Below are 6260 nucleotides of genomic sequence, written 5' to 3' on the forward strand. Positions count from 1 at the left end.
TTTTATATAATTGTTAACACACAGCAACAATCTCATAAGGCTTTTGTTAACACAGAGTTGGTAAGAAAATTAAAAGCAAATAAACTGAAATTAGAATAAAATACATTTAAAACCGTAGTTCTTAATTTGCTAACAGCTATATTTTTGCCAGTTTAGTTCATAAACATACATACATTTTTGTTTTGAAAATAATAATTGCAAAGTCTTAAATAGATACTCAGATATTTTTTTCTAATTTTTTTATTTTCAACAAAATCCACAAACACACTCGTTTTTTAACAAACGTGATGGGAATATTCAGAACAATATAGTTGAGACTACTGTCTTCAAAGAAGTACAATGGAAACAGTGAGAATGATATTACATCTTTACAGTAGCTCAAAGTCTACCTGCAGGTACATAAGGCTGTAGTTTTGAATCTTATATTGTGTTTCTTTGATACACTGAGTAGTTAAAATCCGGCAAAGAAAATCTTTTTACAAAAAACCATCGCGTTTATGTTTTTCATTTTAGTTCTCTACACATGCAGTGCATATTTGGCATGCTTAATGCTTATTAGCATCTGATTCGCACTTTTTTTTAGTTTTTGTACAAAATTGTAATATAAGTGTTTGGATGCTAATTACTCAGTCTTTTTACATCACAGAAGAACAACTGTCATTATATTAAATACTATCTGTACTTAAGGAAAGCGTATTCTTTTCGCCCTTCTTGATATGCATATCCATAATTTTTTTCTTTGTTAATAATGATGTCTCTATGGACTTACAGCGAAGTAAGCCCTGTTAAACGATTTTGCCCACCATGGTTTCTCAACCAGTTCTTAATGAGTTTGAGTGTCGAGAAAGATCTTTCTGCTGTTGCAGTTGACAAAGGAAGTGAAGCGGCAACTGTTCTGGTGGCGGCGCACCGCAGCGCAGTGTGTGAAGGCTCGGACGCTGCAGAGAAGCACTTCTTGTTGGCGTCACGTCCAGGCGCTCCTGGATATGTACCTGAATTCTGAACAAGCGGGCTAACAATACTAGCATCAACTGCAATGGGGTCAAAACATATAGTGCCCTAAGGGGAACGCGAAGTGCATGCTGGTGTGGCAGATCGGGAAGCCCTGCTAATAGCTGATGCCCAAAATTGGAATGGGAGGGGGAGTACAAGTTACTGGCACAGATAGTACATTCTCTCGGGCACACAAAGTAGTTTGGCTTGGTGAATGCTGAATTAAATGACTTATTTCACTGACCAAGAGTCTAAATCCGCATGCTTAATTTTAGCGCAGTTTACAAAAATTACCATTTGATTTTAATTTAGTTTCAAGTCTCGGCGGATCGCCCCTCCCTCCTCTAAACTACCCTTGATCTTATGCCCCTCTAATCTGCCCCTGATCTTATGCAGTGGATGTCTGAAGTTGCCCGTTTTGAGAATTGTCTACTTAAAGCAATGTAACATTTATGTCTGTTGAGAGGTGCTAACTTAAAATCTGAAATGTGGCATGGAGCAGTTTGCTACAACTTTACCGCATATTAATTTTGCTTTGAAGTACCAATTCCTTTAGCGTGAAATCGCCAATGCTGTTTGCAAGACAGTTACCTCTAGTGGTACACTGACACACCTCTCCGAATGTAGGGCGTTGTGGCAGGATGGGATTCAAAGCAACAGTCGGAGTGCAGACAGTGCTAGCCTACGTTACTGTATACTGAGGAGATCGTTGACAGTGAAAGCAGGTATATCTAAAGTTACTGTAACGTAAATTTGAGGTTTTACTACTGCTTTTATAAATGGTTTCAAAATGAAACTACTGGAGCAGTATGTAGTTCCCACACCAAATAAATTATTAGATCTTACGCCCATTTTTGCTTGTTGTTTAGGACTATAATTTGTTTTAGGCATTATGAGTTCATGGAAGTTCATGAATGTAGAATTGTGTCTAGTACAAAACGGGAATTTGCTTTCAAATATATCACATGTAATGATGGGTGGTTAATAATGGTCCCAAAGTGAAACCAACTCCTTGAAACAGTTGATTACTTCTTGTTAATTTCTTCTTGTTTTTTCGTTGCTTACTGTGATAATAATGGTTAGTTTTGTTAAAAATTATATATTTTTTCATTTTGTTGGTACCGAAAGAGCTAAAAAGGAGAGGTGTCGAACGTACGATGAAAGCAGTACGGACGAAGATGTACGCGATGTAGAACAGATCGTGCGGATACAGATTCCAAAGTCGGTATCTGAAACGAATGTTTCAAAAAAACTGCAGTAGAAGAAGTCAAGGTAAGACTTCACACAGAGGCCAATTTGACGCCTCACATGCAGCAGCAAGCCGTCAAAACAAAACAAGCGAACTCTCGATAAGCAAAACAAGGGAAACAGTGCTTCTGCACAAACAAACACGGCGAAAGAACTTGTGCCGTCAAACTGACAGGAAACGAAAGAGAAAGTGGAAGCACATTGATGACTGTCTTTCTCACCACAGCAGCGATCTATATCGCTGCTTAAGAGTTCTGCTTATTACTTTTTCGTATTAACTGCAGTACCCAATTGCTCTCTTGAAATTGAAATAACAAAATAAATGGTCGTCCAAATAAAGAGGAACCTCACACAGTGACAGAAGTATGTGCTGCATTTGCCCCCGGGACATCTAGTACCAATTCCGCCCATAGCCGCACCATTGTACATAATTGGTTTCTACCTCTTAGGGAGGTACCTGAAGTCCAAACAGGAATCAGTGCATAATAGTATGCACTGACTGATTACCTCACCGCAATACTATTGCCAAAGCTGTGCCGACTGCCAAAGCTCTCGAAATTGCTAAGTTCCTTGTAGGAGACATCATTCTGAATCATGGAGTTCCCTACCACCCATAGACAAATGGCCTCACAGAATGTTTTAATGAAATGTTGATAGATATGCTCTTGATGTGCACTGATCGTGAACAGAGAGATTGCAATACAATAATATCCATTGTAAGATTCACATACAATACAGTGGAGCAAGACACTACAAGGCTTTATGCCATTCCTTCTGCTCCATGGTCACCAAACCAAAAGGGCAATGGATATATTATTTATTTCAACCAGATGGTACTCAGGATGATTACATGAAATACCTCATCAGCAGGACCATAGAAACAAAACAGTTGGCTCACATACAGATCATGGATGCCCAGGAGAAATACGGAGAGCCCTATAATGCCAACCACTGGCAATTGTACTGCAGCACGAGAGGCTTGGCATGAATTTTTACACCTGTGTAGAAAGTGGGACTATTGGAAGAGTTACTGAAGCACTACTTTGGCCTGTATCATATCCTCTGTCATGTAGCAGATGTCATATACAAAGCTGAGGATTATGACCATTCATCAAGAAGACAAAATTGCAGAGATGTCATCTAAGGTCCTCCATTCAAAAACCTACTATAGTCCTGAGGTGTGGATGGACAATGGGGACTTCTCACTCATGCACTCATGGAAACTGAAGACCTGATCAATGATCATGAATCTTTGATGGGAGGGCTACCTTCAATGCTCATTATGGTGAACAGGATGTGACAACATGACCAGACCATAGAGATCCACTAGTGCTGCCATAAAGAGGACCATTGAAACATTTAGATCCAGGGTGCTGTAGTCGGCTCCAGCGAGAACTGAAACAGCGGATCACTGTTTCTCCAGGAGAGGGAACAATGCTGCAAACGGTACTGCATGTAATGTGTTGTACTGGTTAGTGATACTGGGTAGCGTGTTTCAGGTCACCACTTCAAACCTGATGTTTGATGATGATGTTTGCTTTGTGGGGCGCCAAACTGTAAGGGAATAAGCGCTTGTACAAATTCCCAATCTTTACTCAGTCCAAACTCGCCACTTTCATGATTGATGATGAAATGATGAGGACAACACAAACACCCAGTCCCCGGACGGAGAAAATCCCCAACCTGGCCGGGAATCGAACCCCGGGACCCTGTGATCCAGAGGCAGCAACGCTAGCCACTAGACCATGAGTTGCAGACTCAGTTCAAACCTGACCACCAGCATTTATTTGTTATTTAATGCTCTAGCTAAACATTGGTGTTCATAAATAAATGTGCTAAGTGCTGTATTTCATTGATGAACCTGCTTTTGGATTTAGACTCAAGTGTGGTTATGACATGTCAGTGTAACAGTTACTGCTTTTCTTTTACCAGTACTTACCAGCATATTTGTTCAGACTGTAATTGATTATGTCAAATTTTGAGTCATATATACCCTTTGCATGTGTTGAATTCAAGCTTTGTCACCCTAATAACATTCTGATTGCTAATCTGTATCTTTTTGCTGACATTGTCTACAATATCACTTTTCTTTGTTTCCAGACAGCCAAAAATTTATGTTTTGACATATTATTGGTAAAATGAGTGCGGTACACTTTGGTCCATACCACCAGTAGTGAATGCTTAATTATCCAGTGAATGCTTGGTAAGTGAAAGTCACCACATTGTTACTTTGGTCAGATTGTCTTCATAGTTTTCTGTGACTGTTGTAATTTAATTCAAAAGGACTCATAAAAGGATCACATCAAGTTGGCTAGAAATAACTGACTAATAAAGGATTTTTGCATACATTGCCAATGACAGTTAAATATTGTGGCATTAGGTCATAACATGAAACTACAGAGACAATGGCATAATCATCGCATTTAGAGCAAAAGAAGAGAGGGAAATGGTTTTAATACACAATAAGCATAAAAGAAAAAGCTATGCCAGGAAAAAGCCACAGAACAATGTTCATGCACATTTGTCGTATGTTGTGTCTAGCGTATAGCTGTTGCTTATTCATGAAAGTCTGGTGTGGTAAAGTCACTAATATTTACTTTTCTTTTCAACCTATTTGTTTATCTCTCTTCCTTCCATGATGAGGAATAGTATAACATTATTATGAATGCTTCCACATAGTGCATATAACACCTACATTCCATTGCACATATTTGGGTTTGGGACAGCTGTTCATGTACCAGGGTAGCTTGAAAAGTTCTCCAATGGATAAGAAAGAAATGAGTTACCTCAGTAAGGGGCTTCACACATATATTGGAATAGTCAACTGCTATCCTCTAGCAACCAATGTATGCTGACTATACTGGTGACAGGCTGAAGCATGTAGAAAGCCACAAAATGCCTTAGTACCATAGGCATGAGTAGCCATGAGACACAAGGTGCGACTTGAGTCAAATGATATGGCAGAGGTACATGATTTTATTGCCATGTGATATACACATATGATCTAAGGAACATGTGACTAACCACAATCAAGCTGTAGGAAGAGATGAAAGAGAAGGTATCTTTTTCTCTTTACAAAGTGAAAGGCAATAAATTCCATTAAATTAATAATCTGCACTGTGAAACAGAAAATACACTGATCCATCATATCTCCATCCTGTGCTTTGTAGTAGTTCTGTAAGGCATTTCTACAGTGCTGCAAGGAGAGCAGTAAAACACTTCCAAATCAGACTCGTGGGTCAGTTGTCACATTTGTAACATGGAGGTGGGCATTATTAGACCAATGTGTACAGTTTAAACATCTTGGAAGTTGGATGTTATTATGCCAATGTATATAATTTAATCATCTTCGAGGAATTATAACAACTCAGCTTGCTCAGACTGAAATTATAATTAATTTTCCAAGTTGTTGATGCAGAATTGGCAAAGCTATGTTTGTGCATGGTATGCTGCATCTGGTTGCTGGTACGTCTCATTATTTGATGATTATGACTGATTCCAGTGATTAGTCACTGAACAAGTCATTATACAATAGCATATTGTTTTGTCTACTTACATGTATTACATTTATTTTGTATTGTCAAATACTTCTAGCACTGAACATGTAGAAGTTGTTCTGTGTTCCACAATAATTTTTCGTCAGTGTTCACTATACATATACTAAAAATGTTGGGCAATAATGACTTTATAAACAGAGTGGCTGAATTTCACTGTCTGGGTTGTTGCAGTTGAAGGTGTGCCATTTATAACAGTTGAATTTTGCAGCTAGCTGCAGTGTATGGTGTGAGCGTAGACTTGGTATCTGGTGGTCTGCTACAGATAGGTGAAGTAAAAGTGGCAGAATGTCATGAGTTTACTGACTCTGAATACAGGATGATAACCATTGAAAGATGCAAAGTACAATGCATATTGGAGATTACACAAGACTATGGGTTACCAAGGTCAACAATTTCTATGGCAGGTCTTCAGTATATCAGAGATAATGTTTCCATGTGCATAAACAACCCCACAGTATGTCC

The sequence above is a fragment of the Schistocerca serialis genome, chromosome 2, assembly GCF_023864345.2.
Source record: "Schistocerca serialis cubense isolate TAMUIC-IGC-003099 chromosome 2, iqSchSeri2.2, whole genome shotgun sequence".
NCBI lineage: Eukaryota > Metazoa > Arthropoda > Insecta > Orthoptera > Acrididae > Schistocerca > Schistocerca serialis.